General features: G+C 38.2%; 1 long non-coding RNA gene across 1 annotated transcript; it reads left to right on the plus strand.

Annotated features, from left to right (window-relative positions):
* The first annotated feature begins 11,745 nt into the window (after positions 1 to 11,745).
* Positions 11,746 to 17,844, plus strand: LOC116962789. The gene is made up of 3 exons (XR_004407811.2): positions 11,746 to 11,853; positions 12,486 to 12,625; positions 16,905 to 17,844. It is a non-coding gene; the product is annotated as an uncharacterized LOC116962789 (long non-coding RNA).
* Positions 17,845 to 18,421: the final 577 nt, after the last annotated feature.

The following is an 18,421-nucleotide window of genomic DNA, read 5'->3' on the forward strand; positions in this document are numbered from 1 at the left end:
TGTATGATATATTTAAAAACACACTCTCCACCAGCAGCAGGTATGCAACTTGAACAGTTGCACCAGAGTTTTAACACATAATGAGACTACAATGAATTGAAAGGACAGGGAGAAAGGCAGCAAAGGGGATGAAATACCATGAATTAAAATCAGTTTCCCATACAATTTTTTTAATTGTTAACTTATAAGTTGGAAATTTGCAAAATGTGACAAATAAGGAAGTATATGAGCATGCCTGCTGCACTCAGATGTGTCTCTGCCAACATACGCATAACTAGAAATAGGTGTCAGAATTAAGTTCAATTGAAGTAAGCATCCATTCTAGCTGGAGTGAGGAATGAAGCCATAGATTTAGTTGCTGTAAATCTGCCAGGGTTTGTTTTTTTTTTTCTTATTTCATGGTTCCATTACCTAATCATCCTGTTGTGAGATATGGATACCGTATGCAAAAAAGTATGTATTATTTTTGTGCTCAGCACACAAAAAAATCCATAGAAGCCACTAGATATTGCTGTTTGGTGTGCTTAGCAGGTATCATCCAACAAGTGAACAAAGACTATAATTTCAAATAACAACAGTTTTATCTTGGACAAATTCTCTGCTACGCTTATGTCATTTAAGATAATCCCGGCTCGCACAAGCAGGCTGAAGGAGGTGTGCAGGGGAATCCACTGGAGACAGAATGGCAGCGCAATGGTACAGTGATCTATTTGTTCATATTTTGCTATTGCATATTTGAAAAGGTCAGACCCAAATAAAACTGCCCAGATACGATATTCCTCTCAGAGGAAGAACATGCTTTATGTGTCTCAGCTTTGCCAAAAAACTATGGAAACCAATGCTTCATTTTGTGAATAAAGATGTAGGCACAAATACTGCCTCAAGCAGGGTGAAGACCACCCTTGGGCAGAAGTGTTTAGGAGTTGCAGTGGTGAAAGGTTGGGGGTGTGCTTTGTTTTGCAGAACATTTGGGTGTGTATAACAGGCCTGTCTAAACAGAATTGGTGTGTCTGATGGCTGATCCAATATTCCAAGGAGGTCCTCTATTCAGAACTTGTTTTCCTTCCACACTTACCCTACTTTGTGTATTGTGCTAAATTATACTGGTTTCGTAAGTGGCAGTCACAGTTACTGTCCATCTGGATATGTTTTGAGGCTCTATAAAGTTTTAACAACTGTGAAGGGGGAAAAATACTGAAGTATGCAGCCAGTCTGAAGTGGTTATCTTGAGATTTAACCTGCTGTCGCCAGGAAGGCACAAAGCATGCTTCATAGTCCATGTAAAACTTATTTAGGTCTGTAACCTTAATAGTACAGCAAAAAGCATTCTCTTGTAAAATAAGAGATTATCTCTTTGTATCTGTAATCTCTTAATGAATGAAAATAGTTATAATATTAAAATCACACTAACACATCTCTACACATTCAGTCTTGATTCACAGCATGTATAACTGAATCAGATACTTGGTTAACTCTTGCACTTGTCCTATTGCTTGCTTTTTAATAGGGGGATTTTATGCTTTTCAATATCCTTTAATAAGATTTTGGTTTGCTGTAATTTATTCTCATGCTATTCATTATGTAATGCCAGTCAGTTCTCAGAATGCTTGTACATTCTTGTCATGCTTTTTTCTCGTTTAAAAAGTCCTCTTTTTTATTTTGGATTTTTCAGTGCTTAATAATTCTTTTTTTTAAAAAAGTACTAACAACAATATAGAGGATAAGCTTAGATTTCATATACATTTCATGACAAAGAACAGTTGTTACCAATGAAATAAATGTGATATATGTGATCAGACAAGCCATACCAATAAATATTTGGAAAAAAATTAAGACAACTTGAACTGACATTTATTACTGGCGTTTGGAATTCCACATGTCCTGATTTCCACATCCCAATTCCTGATATTTCCAGCAAATGCAGATTTCAGTTCTCAGACTTTACTGGTTAAGCAGTAAGATCCCAAATTCCACAGAATGAAATCCCATAGTAGATTCACTAGCACACTACAGTAAGTGGAAAGAAAAATAGATAATGTTAATTTTTTGCAAAAGTCTGCACACAGAGAAACATTTAGGTAAATCTACATACTACATTAGTAACCTTCAGATCTAGATACTGCAGATTTTCCTTTGGGAAAAGAAAAAAGTTATCCCAGACTAACTTACCCTGTCAATCTTTAACTCCTGCCTCTGTGGTGATAGATTATCTGTTTTCAAACAGGTGCATATCCTGAATCTGTGGAGTAGGCCTTTTGAAGTCAATAAGGTTTAGACTGGTCACCTGTAAGTTTAAAAGTAGGCAGGTACTTGTGTCAGGGTCAAAGGGACACATCAGGGCTTTGAGACTACACTTCTCTAAACACTGCCTTCACATCTTTGGGTAATACAGGGCTTAACTGTTTTCCTCTAGAGAGCCTGGGTTGATTGTATACCACTCAGAAATAGGCAGTGAATTTTATACAGCGCTCTGTCTGTCTTTAGAGTAGGGCCATCACACGTGAGCACAGAAAAGCACAGGACGCTTGCCACCACTTTTTGTTCACCCCAGCCCCGGGAGCTGCTGCAGGCGCTGGCGCAGCTCAGGACTCTGCTCGGCGCCTGCTCCAGGTCAGCCCAGCCTGGAGGCAGCCGGGGCTCCTGCCAGCCTGGCGTGGTTTAAACCCAGCCTGCCGGCAGGGTGGGACAGGCAGGCTTCCCGCAGATGGTGGGTTGCTGAAGCCCACAACTCCCAGTATCTAATTGTAAACCTGTTGCATTCGCGATGATACAAATGAATGGTGTACAAGTGTACAGCCACCAGTGCCAGGTCTGTGCTCTGCTGAGGTTCACCAGTGTGAGAGGAGATTTATCGGTACAGCATGTCCAGCTGGATCTCAAAGTTGTTCTGTCATGCCTTTCTGTGCAGCGAGCGGTACAAAAGGACATGGCATATGCCAAGTCCTGGTCCCCAGCATGCCAGTACACTGACCCATTACTCCAGCTTTCAGTCAGCTCCAAATCACACTGTCGAGCAGGTTTGCTTTCAGTTGGGCTTTTTTTGCTCCTAATGTATTGATGAATACATAGCAGAAGAGAAGCCAAATTACACAAAACTGTCTTGTTCTGATATATTAGGCAGTTAGTTACAATCAGGCCCCAGAGCAAACTAATACCTGGGCTGAGGATAGTGTCAGGGATCTTCACACAGCAGCTGAAACTGTGCCTGCAATTGCAAGTGTGATTTAAGTCTCTCTTGTTCATATACAGCTTTTTGGTACTTCATGCCTTGGCTATCCCAGCTAGGCCAATAAATTTTTTTTCTTTGTCATTTGTAAGAGAGGATTAAACCATGTTGGGCTGCAGAAATCCTCTCCTGCTGGGGGAGGGAAAAAAAAAAAGTTCCTGTAGGACTATCATAAGGCAGAGGTGCTGTTAGACAGGTGAAGTATTTTCTTGTAGTTTCTCAGTACCCATCTGCAATAAATTTTTATGAGGGTTTGGAGGAAATAGAGGCCTGGGCTAACCAGCAGTTTCAGTGGTTTGGAAAGCTGCACAACATAGTAACTGGCAAATCTTTGTTTTATCCATCTTGACAGGTTCTGCAATATTATACAGGTATTTATTTTCCTAATGCAATATTATCAATCACTGTCAGGTCATCAGCATTCCCACAGTCTTACAAGGCATTTTTGTGTCTGTCAAAAGTTCCCCCTGGACCTATAGGCCTATAAGATGCTATATAAGTTCCATTAATGGGGCGTATAGTGCTGAACTGTGCTGTGCTGCAACACTCCCACTCAGAGGAAGAGGTATAAGGAACAAGGTGGTCCCAAGAGTTATGGCTTAAGGATATCATGAGACTTGTATTAAAGACCACCTCTAGTAATAATATGTCTTAAGCCATCATAGCAAAGCAAACCAATATTTTATGTAACCAAAAACTCTTTTCCTTTCACTGTTCACTTAGAAAAGGCTGATCAATTAATCCGGTTAATAAGATGGCAAGATATCCTGTTATTGTACTGCACATGCTATACCACCTTCAATCTAAATGCTTCATATGTATTTACAAATTAATAGCGCTTCACTCCTCTAGGTTATGCAAGTCCCACTGGTTCCATTTTATTTATAGGGGAGCCATGATTAAGATTATTCGCCTAAAGCTAAATTTCAAATTCTATATGAGGATCCTGGGGTAAGACACTGTCAGGAGACTCAAATCTATGCCTGCCTTCAGAGGACCAAACTCCAGCTGAGAATAGCTGGAGTGCAGTGTGTGCTGGACACGTGGCCTCTTTCGCCTTATTGTTCAGCCCAATACCAGTCACCTTTCTTTTCTTTTGGGTGAGTGAATTTTTCCCTTCTTTTCCTGAAGTGTAGTGGAGTACTTTCAAGAAATGTTAAAAATGAAATAAATAGAATTAATTTCACTCTTTTTTTTTTTTTTTTTTGTGAGAATCTTACCTATCCATAGGAGTTGAAATTATTAACTCTACCAGCTAATAACATGACTAAAGCCCTGATGATAAGAAACGGTGTCTCAGATGCCAGTGTTACCAGTGTCACACAGGGTTGCTTATGCTGTACCACAGCAGTGCCACAATGCTCTTGTGCTGCCTTGCTTTGCTAAAGGTTACGAGATCAAAGCTACATCCATGCTAAATGATTTGAAGTAAAACAGGCTCTTTATTTTCAGACCATCTCAAGGGCTTTTGAAAGCGGGAGGAAACAAAATGACAGTTAATGGATCTAGGAGGGCCTGACCTGAGGATAAGGTTAAGTGGTGTAATAATCTCCATACTGAACTTGGTGCTGTGTAGCAGCTTCCCTAATGTGCTTGGTCACAAGGTGAACCACTCTGAGCAAACCTCACAGATTTTCTGCCCATACCACTTAGAGCAAAGTTTAGGGGTCTGTTAAACACAGGAACCCTCCCCAAAAACACTTTCCTTTTTATTCATTAAAGACTACTTTAGTCCATGTCACACTCACTGATAACCTTGCCATATTTCTCATTCACTTCTGTGCACTGTCCTTTCTTCAGTGCTCTGATATTTGCTTCCAAAAGATGCTTTTCAGATAGAAAATTTAACAGTGCTAATGCTGCCATATGCATACCATGGAAGCTCTCTTTTTGAAAATTTATTTTTGTTCTGTCATGTTTTCTAAATATAAAACATTTTTTAGTTAGATTATAGGCTTTCTTCTTTGAGAATCAAAAAAGTTAATGCATGAGTTCTCTTTGGCTTTCTTGTTAAGGAAGGGAATGGTTTGGCTAAGAATTGTTTCTTTTCAGAGTGTGCTGGATGGACATATCAGTCAGATACTTCTCTTTTCTTCTTTGAAAGAAAGATAAAACTAGCTAATGAATTGCAGAGTTTCTCTAGGCAGTGGCCTGTTTATGCTTGTTGTTAAAACCAGCATAGGCAATATTATCCACAAATCTCATTAAGGAAATTTTTTTTTTATGTCCTTCTCTCAGAGACATTACACATATCTTTCCAGTGCAGGAAAAAAAAAAAATCAGAGCTAAATTTGAGATTTCTCTGAAATAAGAAAGAGACTCTCAACTAAGAGAATAATCCACAAGGATTCATTCCCTGAATTATTTGTTTCCAACACATCCCAGCTCAACCCACCCATATTTTTGGTATACCATTGAGTTGGAGAAGATCTTTACCTTGCAAGAATAACGCTGACTTGCTCTCACTGACCTACAATGGTATTTCAATACGTAGAGAAGCAATAGTCATCTGATTAAGAAAAACAAACAATGAATAGAGGTAGGAAAGAGTACTGTGATGAAGACAAAGAGTGACGGAAACTCTCCTCATGCCTCATGCAGAGCTTTTCACTAAGTCAGATGATAGATTTAGTGTCATCAATTCAGGATGATGTATGAAGTAATAAACAGAACCAAAAATAGCTATGTTGAAATACTCTATGCTATCTGAATATACTACCTGAAATTTCAAAAGATCAGGATATGGAACTGATAACAGGATCAGTCAAAAGAAACACTGGGGTAGGAGACCAACATTTAGTATGTAGACAAGGAAGGATTTTTATCTGAGCTAAGAAAAGCAGATGGACCTTGAATAGTAGGCTACATGACCATGAAGATGGCGAAGAAAAACGGAAAGGAAAAACAGAAAGGATAAAAATAATCCGTCTAAGAAAGTTACCAATTGCCTAGCCAGAATTAAAAGGCTACTAAGAAATGGTTTTGGAAATAGTGGCAGCCACAATCAGAAAGTGTATTGTATTCATAACAGAGGAATGCAAATACTCTGCTCTGACTTGTTCATGAGCTGTACAAGGAAGAAGGAAGTACAATCAGAAGTTTGAGAGAGATTGACAAAATAACTCCCCCTTTTAAATTTGAGTGCTCATATGAGTGAAGGAAAGGAGGGAGGGGATTCAGGAGTTGATGCAAGTCGTTTATAACCCAAACATTAAAGATAGTATGGTTTTGTTTGCATTCAGAAAAGGCATCTGAATAACCTGTCATCTCAGTCAATTGTTCCAAAAAACTTTTTCTCCTTTCATAAAGAAGTCATGAGTGATTGATCTCTGAAGCAACTGCTGAGTTATAACCCCACAAATAACATGGGATTTCTGTCTGTTAATGTTCTCCAGCAAGCTTAGCCTTTTTATTTAATTTAGACTGTAGCCCAAGTTTTCAAGGCTCATGCTTTCAGCTCTGGAAATCTTTTGTGTGGCCCACTGAGTTGGCCAAGGGAATCGCTGTATAAATACACTTAAAGGATTTTGTGTCAAGGGATCTTCTCTTCTATTTAAACCTCAAAATGTCAATGTATCTTCAGTTTAGTTGATTTCCCTGAACCGAGGAGGAACACAATAGTGCAGAGAAGTCACACTCATCCCAACCCACAAGAGTGTTAATAACTGAGGTGCTAATGCATGATCATTAGGCTTTCAGATTGACACAGCAATCTGGAAGGAGAAAAAAAAGATTTTGTGTCCTCGATGTCTCTATTTTATGGTACTATAAGACTTAGGGGGACCTCACCACTCTGAACCCATTCTCAGTGTTCATTCTCATAGGCACACTTTCTGAACAATACCTGAGTAACTTCAACTCTTCCCTTCTAGCAAAACAGTTACAAACCCCACTGATTTTATCCCACCTTGTATATCAGAGATATAGAAAACACTAATACTCTTCTTTGTTGAAATGATTTTGAACATTTTGCAATTTATATAAGCAAGTAAATCTACTAAATCGAAGATACATAGAGATAAAAGAACACTTTTTAGAGAATCAAAAGCAAAAAAAAATTAAAAGGAAGCACAAAGCTGATTTAAAAACCAAAGGTGCTGAAAATATAACAAACTGAATTAATCTATTTTTACATCTAAGCACTTTGACTTTAAGTTCTAAAGTATTATAGCAGAGGGGAAAAAAAGTGAAAGAAATAAATTCAGAGTCTTAATAAAACAATAAGAACTGTAGCAGAAAGGATAATGAAACATTAGAAATTATTTATGGTGTAATGGATCACTATATATCTTTACATAAAGAAAATATCCAAATTACCTCAGCTTTAATAATCATATTCCCAGTGACTACAGATAAAAAAACTTTAAAATGTATGTATAAGACTGGAAATGGTTATAAAAGATCAGAGACTTTCAAAATTCACTGTGTACCAGGCCTAGTGAATGCAATGCCAAGAGTAACATATGAAATTTTATCTGACAGTTTCATAATTTTCCTTTGTTTGAGAAGATCCCCATGCAATGAAAATGTACAGCATCGTGCCAAAACTGAAAGAAACAGTTAGTGAAAAGGACTCAGAGGTAACAACCACCAGTCAGTTTCTCACTGGCAAAGTATAAAAAGAAAATGAAGAATTAATTACATTAAGAAATCCCAAGGAACATAGTTCAGATTAAAGGACACTCTTTTCAACCAGTCAGCTGGAAGGTTGATGTAGCACTGTTCATGCAGATGTTTGGAAAGTATTTCACAAACTCTAATTTTGGAGAGTGATTCTAAAGGCTGTTGCTCTTCCACTGCTCTGTGCCATCTCCAATTTATCTTAAGTATAAAAGAGAAAAAAATAATATAAACTACAGCTTCTAGTTAAATAGGAGGGGTCTTTTTAAAAGAAACACAGTAAAACACAAGATATTATGGTCCAAATCCTGCAGATCCAGAATCTATTGTAGGTTGGCAGGTCCCCTTTTATCTATAAGCAATAAAAATGAAATAAAAGTCAATCTGTCAAAGCTCAATGGGTTTAATTCAGTCCCTTGGCTCACATTGGCTGCATGTGAACACTGCACAAGGCAATAAATTGCTATACTGAAATCTTGGAGTTCAGACCTGGTTGTGTGGTTTATCTTTAAAAATCTGGTTCTATATTAGTCTCTGGCTAGTATTTTTTAGCAGGACACTGCACCTGGTAACATCTCCTTCTTATCTTGATGCCTCAGCTCATCTCCACTGGCAGTTTCTGACATATTCAGAGCTCCACTGTATTCACTAAACGTTAAGCACACAAACAAAATACTTAAGATCCATCTCAGGTAAAGGAGTTAAGATACAACGTCAGACATACATGTCTGAAAATGGTGGTCTACCTTCCCTGTGAGTTTAGGACAATTGTAACTGGCTTTAAGACATTTCAAATTAGGGTGTGCCAGGGCAAAACTGAAAGTTCAGTCATAATGTAGAGTAAGTTTCTTTCTGCTCTGTGTCTTCTTCCGGTATGTACCACAGCAACCATTTGCCAACATGTTCTGTTCTCAAAGCATGAAAAATTAGGAGGAAAGGGGTTGTTATTTCATCCTCTCCATAATTTATCAATTCCATATTGCACATCAGAGGAAATGTCTGTGTCCTTGGAGATGACCTATTCTGCTAGCAATTCTTTATACATAAGTGACTTAAAGTGACAGACATGGAAAAAATGTTGTGCAGTGTTGACATTTGTACACTTGTATAGTAGAGATGAGAAGGAGTTCAGAGCTCAAGAAATTAAGTTTTGCTGTCATACTCTGGTTCAGCTTCGGATGGAGCTGGAGGATCAACCCTGGAGCCTCTGCCAGTGACAGCAGATGTGCAAAGGGGAGGCAGCAAGGAGAGGGCAGCAGCAGGAAGCAGTGTGGACTCAGAAGCAGTGAGTGAAGGTGGAGGAAGAAGATGGATGAGGAGGCAGGTAGCGGACAAGATATATGAAGGGAAAATAGAAGGTTTTGCCAACAAGTTTTGATACAGAAACGCTGGGAATTTCTGAGCCTATGTTTAGGCCAAATTCTGGGCCAATGCTCTGGGGTTCTGTTAATTAATTTTGAAACTTCTTACTAAAATTCTGTATTTCTATTGATGAAGAGTTTTGAGTGCTCTTCAGGTTGAAGAGTGAGAGCTTCCTCTTCTCTGAAACAGAAATAAATTCTGTTGCTGGTGCCAGCTCAGCTTTGAAAAATTGACAAGACAGCTCTCACTGCTTAAGTTCTCTATACTACATTTTTCTGCAGCAAACAGACTCTTCTCTCCCGCTTAGAGCCATTTTCAAATGGTTTCTCTTCCTTCTTCCTCTACCTTCAAGGTATCAGGCCAGACCCAGGGACAGTTCTGCAAGGATAAATGCTTAATGTTCCTTTTCTCCTGCCTGCTCCCCCTTTCTGACTCCATGCATTTTTGTGTATCTTTTCTGATCATCTCTCAAAGTCTCGCTTTTTCTATCTCATTGTCTGGAAAAGGTGTTACCTAATGGCAATACACCAGTGAGACAGTTTTTGCTTTACTATCCACATTTCATTGTCGCAATTGCAAGATGGAATGAAGGATGACTCTTGTGTTAATGAAAGAGCACGAAGTTTCCATTGACTGCACCGGGGTCAAAACTTCACCCTCAGGGACCTATTGGTAAAAATGGGAGGGAATTTCCATTTTCACAGAGAATTTGCAACCCCGTAATTGTGTTGAAAACCTCAAATATTTTCTTCACAGGGCAAAGTTCGTATCTTATTTCAGATGAATGTAGTGGCTGAGTGTCATCTGCTGCTGGAAAACCTTTAGAAGTTACTTAAAACTAAAACAGGCATAAAAGACAAGCAGGGTGGGAAAGGGTTGTTTGCTATTAAACACCAACACAAACCAAGCTGGGCTTTTTGTCTACTCCCTTCCCCCATTTTGTTCACACAGTCCTCTTCACCCTTCAGACAGCCTTAGCATGCTAATTTTTCTAATCACTTGAAGAAAGAAAACAATTGTAGAAATCAGCTGAAATATTATTTTAAACCTTGTTTAATGAGCCTGGCTCCACACCTATAAATGAATTCCTAATCTTTCCATTCTTAACTGCCAAGAATGGTATTTCCCACACCCTATACAACCTGACACATTCAAATTCAAAGAAAATATTTGAAAATATTTTCAAAATGAGTTGTTTTAATACAAAGTGGCAGGTGGCTTTTATGAAGAAATAGTTATAAATGAAAGTCTAATTGTCCTATTTTCACTGATTTTGAGGATTTCTCTTCACATAGCAGCAGATGATATGGATGCTTAGAGTGATTCAGTGAAATGATACTGTAATGATAAAGCTCAGATCAGCTTTATTCTTTGATATACTTTCCCCCACTTTCTGAACTTTAAGGCATTCAATCATTCTGGTTTTCTCAGGGGTAAAATCTGTATGCATGTAACCCTCAGCACTAATAACAATGTGAAAACCTTCACACATCAAAGATGTGACTACGTGCTTTTGTCTATCCTAATGGTTTGAGAGAAAATCTTGATAAATCAATGTGGTTTGTTTTGTTTTGTTTTGTTTTGTTTTGTTTTTTTTCCTTCCTTCTCCTCTTTCTTAAGTTTTTTTGCCTTGATTAGATAAAAAATAATAGGGGGCTGTCAATCTGTTTTCTTTTCAGGTCTTCTCTGTCTCTTTCTAAATTAGTTACAGCCTGCTTTTTGTAGCTTTATAGCCAGCCTGACCTAATTTAATTACCATGACTTGTGTGGCTTAAAGATAAATAGTTTTATTCAGTCTGCCTACTTTTGTATAAGTTTTCCCTTTCACACATCTCTCTATATTTTGGCATTCAGAATTCTTGTCCTCTGTTCTTCAGTAGGTTAACACAAGGTTAGTTTTATACCATTGTCCATATTTTCACAAAAAGGCCTTTGATGCTGTGCTGCTTAGTCCCTGCTTTGCTATATCTGAGTCTGTAGGCCTTTGTGGGACACAAATGAACATTAGCTGGGTCTCAGAAGCATGGGATGGAAAATGCATACTCATGCCCACAGTGAGGTAGAAATCCTTAAAGCATCAAAGCTTGTTCCTAAACTGGCTACTGTCTAACATTCTTTCTTATTTGAGGAAAATACTTTAGAAATCAAAGCTTGAGACACTGCAGGGATGGGAAGATTGGAAGAGCTAGGGTGGTGTGGATGGCCTGATTACCACTCTGTTCTTGTAAAAACATTTGACAAGGAAGTACAAAACTCCTGCTCATCCCAGGTTATATTTTTGTTCATTCCAGGTTTAAAGGTCAAATGAAGAGAAGTAAAGATTACAGGATTATGATCAGGCCCTCATCAGTAATAGTAAGCTTAATAAAGAAATCAGTTTTAAAAACCCCAAAGCACTAGTTCTGCATGTCAGTTTTTTGTTCAAAAGATCCTTTTAAATTATATGATAGGGTGAGATATATGCTATGCTTGAGAACAAGAAAGAAACTTCAAAAATCAGAGCTGTGCTCTTAATAGACATTACTTCCTCATAGGTGCTGCCATAGTACTTTGCCTGCATTAGAAAGCTTCTGTCTTAAAACAAGCTACCCCAGGATGGAACTTGCAGAAAACATCTGACAGCAAATTAATTTCAATAAAAACTGGTACATGTTGAGCTATCCAGAAATGCATGAAAATTTTTGCCACTTCTTTGCAAAGGTGATTCAGAAAAATGACACTGGCAAAAGGTAAAGAAATGCATTCAAATGGCATTTCACTTTTCAAACATTTAGAATCACTTGTACAAAACAATAAAAAGATGTTTTGTTCTGTAGATGAATCAAAAGGGATATCATTAAACCAAGTTCCATAGGAACTATGTAAACAATACCTGAAAATAAACACAGCCAGCCTTTGTGCACATGCCAGAAACTAACATGCTATAGATACAAAGCAGAAATAGTATTTCCATGTGTTAACACCTACAGCAAGGGAAGAGTCACTGACACTTCCATGCTTGGAAAATGGAGAGGTGAATAATTTATTTTCAGTCATCATTAACTAGAAAACTCTATGGAAGAAATGAAGGGATAAACAAAGGAAGACGAATTTGATTCCTGTTTATACTAAAATAACCCAACAGTGCAGGGATAGATTTTTCAAAAACACCCACTGGTGCCCTGACTCAGCTCCTCTTAAAGCCCGTGACTGACTTCAGTGAGCAAAAAGTTTGATTATTAGATTATTAGTCACTTCTTTTGGAAAAAACCTCACTGAATACCTTACCTTTATCTAGGTTTCTCCTTCACAAACAGTACCAAACTAATTAAAAAGCAGCCACCTCTGAAGTGCAACGCTACATCCGTTCAGGAAACAAGGTGCTATGACTCTGGAAAGAGACTGGCTGAGGTCACTGGGGCAAACCCCAACTGCTGGGTGTTTTTTTTTGTGTTTTGGTCGTTTGTTTTGTTTTGTTTTATTTTTTAAAAAAAGTCCTTCTGAGAAGATAAGGTTTTAAAGGCTCCTCAGAGAGATGCAGACATGCGGAAAACTTTATGGCACACTATTAATCTTTCTTAGAAAGATGAAGTGTTGATGCAGACTTGAGGAAATGTGAATCTGCCATTTGGAAGTGGGAAAAAAGAGGAGACCAGAATGCTTTAAATACAGCATTTTCATCACCAAAGTACACCTATCACACCGAAACTCTTTTTTCACTAAGATAAAAATGCTTATTTTGATTTCTAATGTATAACACTGTTCACTTGAATTAAGCTGTTTGCAGTTGCCCACTCACACCTCGTCTCATAAGAGATTTATCAGAGTGGGGCTCTCTTTAGTAGCTTGGAAATCATGTTTCTTGGCCTTCTGCTGAGCTAGCACAAGTGTTGCTGCTAACAGGTCAGCCGTAGCCAGAATTTTGTCTTCTCTACCGTAGAAGATAAATAAAAATAAATATGCCCACACTCATGTCTAGACAGTGATGAACAAGATGTCCATTAACTGGGTAGCCTTCCCAGGCATTCGTTTCCCTCTTAAATCATGAACGAAGCAAGCATCTCCACTTCATGGACATCTACTACTGGCTCAGAATTGCTGCAACCACGTAATACAATTTACCTGTCTGGTACAGACTCACTGCACAGACTTGGGGGGTTCATTTTTTGGGCACGTTTTCGTGTTTTTAAAGAATATCTAAAAGCATAAAGATGGCATCAAGATTGAACTAAAGGTGCTGGCTCACTCAGACGAAATACAACTGTATTCCTGTGCCTGATCCAAAGATTTCATATTAACAGTTATAGAAACACAGCCTGAAACTGCACAATGTAAGTAATTTACTTCCTTCATCTTTTTAGGACAAAGTCATTTGATATATCTCTGGACTGTAGGCCTGTGGAATTTATTGGCACTTAGTCTGAATCTGATTAATAATGATCATGTGCTCTAAATACTAAAAATAAAACATGAAAAAAACCCCTAACTTCTCTATAGATTACTTTAAACTGTGACATAAGTGGATACAAGATCTCCAGTAGCATAACTCTGTAGTATAAAAATGCCTTCAAGCTGTCCAAGGATGCAAATACTTTACACAGAGATCTGTCCCCTGTACATGTATCTGTGAAGTTCATGACAAGAACATCAACAAATCCTTCTACTACCCTGTTGGACACTTTAAAATATAGAAAGCAAGCAACCAGCTTATACAACTACAAAATCCTACTTAAAAGAATGGATTGTGATGGTTTGGGTTTTGGGGGGTTTAAAAAGAGTATATTCGAGGTCATTAGCAAAGGAAATTGCTACCATTAATTCTGACCTACCACAGGTTTTAAAAGAAAGAACAAACCGTGAAACTTAAAAGAAAATCCAACAAATGTGTTTTATGAATCCATGTGCAATATTTTGGTTACAATGAAATAAAATGCTGATATGTGCCAGACACCCTGAAGTTGCTCTCCTGTGACTAATTCTTCTGAGCTATTTTTTAAATTAATCTCCCAGTGCTTGGCCTCTTCCCACCCTTGTTATTAAACTAACAAAAGCAGTTTATACCAACCACAATATAAGCAAAGAAGTAAAATAAAAACTCTTTCAAGCATTTGCTTCACCCTGTTGGACAGCTTTACCTAAAATCATATTGATGTTGTATTAAATAAAATTCCATACATAAAATTTATTTCAATATATAACATGTTTTATTTCCAAATGTGATACTGTTGGTCTGTTTATCTGAAGGGAATATTCCTAAGTAGCTTACATGAATCTAATCTGAAGAGTTGCAAACTTCCCAGGGAGCTGACTTGCTTCAGAACAGAAGATTACAATATTTCTGTAGGTGCATAAAACCCCCCAAACTAAACCCTTCATATGAACTTTTCAAGAAATACTGCAATCCTCAGCAAAATCACAATCAATGCATTTTGATAGAGTGTTCAAAAGTTCAGGGCTTGAGGCCATATTTCTCATATAATAAGTTCACCTGCAAAGGAGGAAATAGAAATCCAGTCTGAGTCATCTGAGTGGTTCAGCCAGGCTTTCGCACTGTCCTTTTTATAATTAATGATCTTTATTTGGAACTTTTCTTTGACTAAACTGGTGTATAATTTCAGAGTGCCAACTCATGAATACAAACAGACAAGAGTTTGACAGTTGAGGCAGCTGCTGTCCTGGCCCTTAGCCCTAACTCTTTCCTGTGTGCCACTGCCTCTGGGGAAAGAAAAGGTGAGCCAGAAAGGACAGGTTCCTAAATTGCTCAAGCTCAGTTCACTATGATAACTTACAACAACAGTTCTGATAATAAACCAATTAACACTGTATGGACTGTATGGTAAAGAAGGCACTAGCAGTGGATAAGAATAGCAGATGCAGGTACACAGAAAACAGAATGGGAAAGATGTGTGGGACGTGGAAATCTGCTGAAGGACTAAAACGAGAGTAACTGGCCTCCTCAAGAGGTTCTTCTGACAATGGCAAGGCATTTCTGACAACCATGACTGATCACTTCTACTCTTCTCTCTAGGAAGGTGTAAATCTGTTTCTTTTATCTGTCCAGAGTATTTAGATTTTAAATGTTTCACAAAATACTACCTCTTCCAGTATGAGGTCCTTGAACTCATTCGGTGTCTATAGATATTTTAATTTTACCAAAAGTAATATAACAAACATAACCAAAGATGAAGTTTAAAAAAGGTCATTTGTTATTTACATATTTGTCTTTGTTATATCCTGTAAAAAAATTGTGTCAGAATGAGATATGCCATGAGAAAAAGAGTTTAGATCAATTCACTGATCTGTATGTGGATCAAACACTGCATTTGGCAGAAGTGCACATCTGATCATTACTGCAGCCAGATTCAAAAAAATTAAGGGCAGAATATGGCATAGATTCCACTGCTCTGATCATGCACAGAAATCAGCTGATATTTTGAGGTTCTGAGGTTACAACATGTGGCTCTTCTAAAGAGCAGACTGCAACCTTGAGGGGTTGGTTTTGTTTTGTTTTTCAACAGAAATCTGACATGCATTACATGTGAACATTTGGAAGTGATATTGTTCATTATGCACTACATATAATTGCTTTAACTTTTATAGTATGCAGTCATTAAACTGACTTTCAGAATAATAGAGCACTTAACAAAACCCTTACCTACATATGACCCAATAAAGATGAATGAGATGAGCATGGTGTCTAACTTTGTAAAAACTGTTTACTTTAGTACAGATGCATACATCCCCTTTTTAGATCAGTGGTGATACTTGCAAACAGACGGGGTGTATAGGAGGCAGGCCACATTGTGATCTATGAACAGATATACACATATAAGTATAAATTATTTCTAGCACAGATTTATTTTACTGAAGATTCTCTAAACAGTAGGAGAGATCTGATATGTGAAACAGTAGGCCCCAGCCAATTAGTCTGTGACAGATAAGAACCTTTCCTTAATTTGTGCTGTTGGGTTTATATGTGGTCTGTTCCTTCAGGGATTTCATGTTCCCCTCTGACTTCACTGAAATCCAATTTTTACCAGCTGGAATTATAGCATTTTTTCCAGGTCCAGGAAAGAAACATCCATTTGAAAGGAATGAAGTATGATATGTGGGCCTTGCTTCTGTCTTATAGGAAGGAATGCTTTTGTAGTTCTACAGCTCAAAAAATCTGTGAACAAGGAAACAAACTAATTTATTATACACACAAGTGTGCCCTTTCAAAGCACCACAGGGGGACTCAACCAAGTAACATCCATTAATATCTAACAGCAGCAAGAATCAAGTATGCTGCCTCGGAAATTTGCCTTGCCATAGCTGCGCAGAAAGGGTTCCTTTAAAAATAGTCAAGAAAAGTTTAGAAAAGCTCCTACACCATCAATATCTTGCATTGATTTTGATATCTGTGCGTTACTACATTCTCAAAGTTAAGAAAAGTAAAGTTTTATAAGACAACATCCCCAAGATACATAAAGACCTGTGAGGTACGTTAGATTGTTGAGATGGCAAATTCACACCATACATTAGTTCATGCTCCAGATAGAGGAACTTTCAAATATTTAGACTAGTACTTGCATTATTCCACTACATCAGAAAAAGCAGCACCTCAACCTTTCATCAGTAAGAATTTAAAGGCATAAACCCAAATTTTCATTTACACCCATAGTAAAAGTAAGAGATTCACATGTTTCTTTCCTTTGGCTTTTGTGGCTCTGTATAGAAAGAACAAGGAAGACTTCATCTTACATTGTGGGAGTTGAAGAAGAAGGAAGGAAGAAAGGGGGAGCAACACTGCCTAGCTTCCAAGATCTGAAGAGGCAGGATGACACTCAGGAGCAGCTGGGAATGAAGAACAACTGCTTTTTCCTGGAGCAAGAGCTCTGAGGGATTGCTTTTAGCTTCCACGGTTCCTCCAGTTTGGGAAGGACACTAGATCTGGCCATCCTTGGAGACTTATTGATGGGACAGCAGGTGACTGTTGAGCATTAGTGGTCGTAGGTAAATTCTGAACTTAAGAATGCCTGATAATTGTACTTGGACCTGAAAATTCCACAACCAAGAAAACCAACTCATTTATTTGACAGGCAGGAATGCAGCCTGGTGAGTTCCAAGGCTGGAAAAAAAAAGGATATTCTAGTGAAGCATCTGTTACTGACCAAAGGTCTTCCTTCTGCAGCCAGTAGGATTCCTCATTAATTCTGATCTCAGATCTGCTACAAAGGTATACAGTTTCTAGTACTTAAAGCAGAATCATAAAATAATGTAAGCTGGAATGAACTGCTGGACATCATCTAGCTCAATCGCTTGCTCACACCATGGTCAACTTCAAAGTTAGATCAGCTTGGCCAGAGAATGTCCTGTCAAGTTTTGAGGATCTGCAGGAACAGAAATTCTGTGGCCCCTCTGGGCAGACCCTTCCTGTGCTGATCCACCCTCATCATGAGCATCCAAGAGGTACAGATGATGCAGAAGACCTTATCTCTTACAGAAGGAAGATACTGCTGAGCAGCAGATGGACCAGCTCCTGCAACAACTTGCTCCATGGTAATGGTAGTATTTCAGCAAAGGGGACAGCTCTGAGGCAACTGGATGCCAACCCTTACCACTTACTTTGGCCAGTAGGGACTGAGAGTGGAAGATTCAGAATCACTCAGAACAGACATGAGTGAGGACCATTTTACATGGTCTTGTGGGTGTACAAGGAAGTAATCCCACAGTGATATTTCATATCAGTAAACTCAAGTGACCTCACCAGATATGTTTGCAGAAGAACATTCCTTCTCCTCCACTCCTCTTTGTTTCTACACAAAGCAAGCCATGCATGTTGCGTGGCTGGAAGACAGTCCTCTGGGTGCCATAGAGATTATTGGCTCCACAGATAGAAGCAGTCTCAGTGATCTGCTATAGAAAATACTAGACTGAATGTTCTAGAAAGCAAGAACAACCTTCTCATATACTTCTATCTTAAATTAAAAATAAAAAGCCCTGGCTCAAAAAAAACCCCTCCAAATTTACAATTCTTTTTTGTACAGTAGAGAAAGAATTATTTTGGAGGCCTTACAGGAGGCCTCCAAAGGAGGGATTTTTTCTTTCTTCTTTTGTTAACTTGATTTATTTGTATGTATACTTACAAGTCTCAGTCAAACTTCACACAAAAATTATTTCCAACAAAAGAGGTTCATGCTTCTGGATAGAAAACAAGTAGAACAGATTTAAATTCCTCCTTTATTTCTGTGA

This window comes from Tyto alba, unplaced genomic scaffold (genome assembly GCF_018691265.1).
Source record: "Tyto alba isolate M040663 unplaced genomic scaffold, T.alba_DEE_v4.0 Super-Scaffold_23, whole genome shotgun sequence".
Lineage (NCBI taxonomy): Eukaryota > Metazoa > Chordata > Aves > Strigiformes > Tytonidae > Tyto > Tyto alba.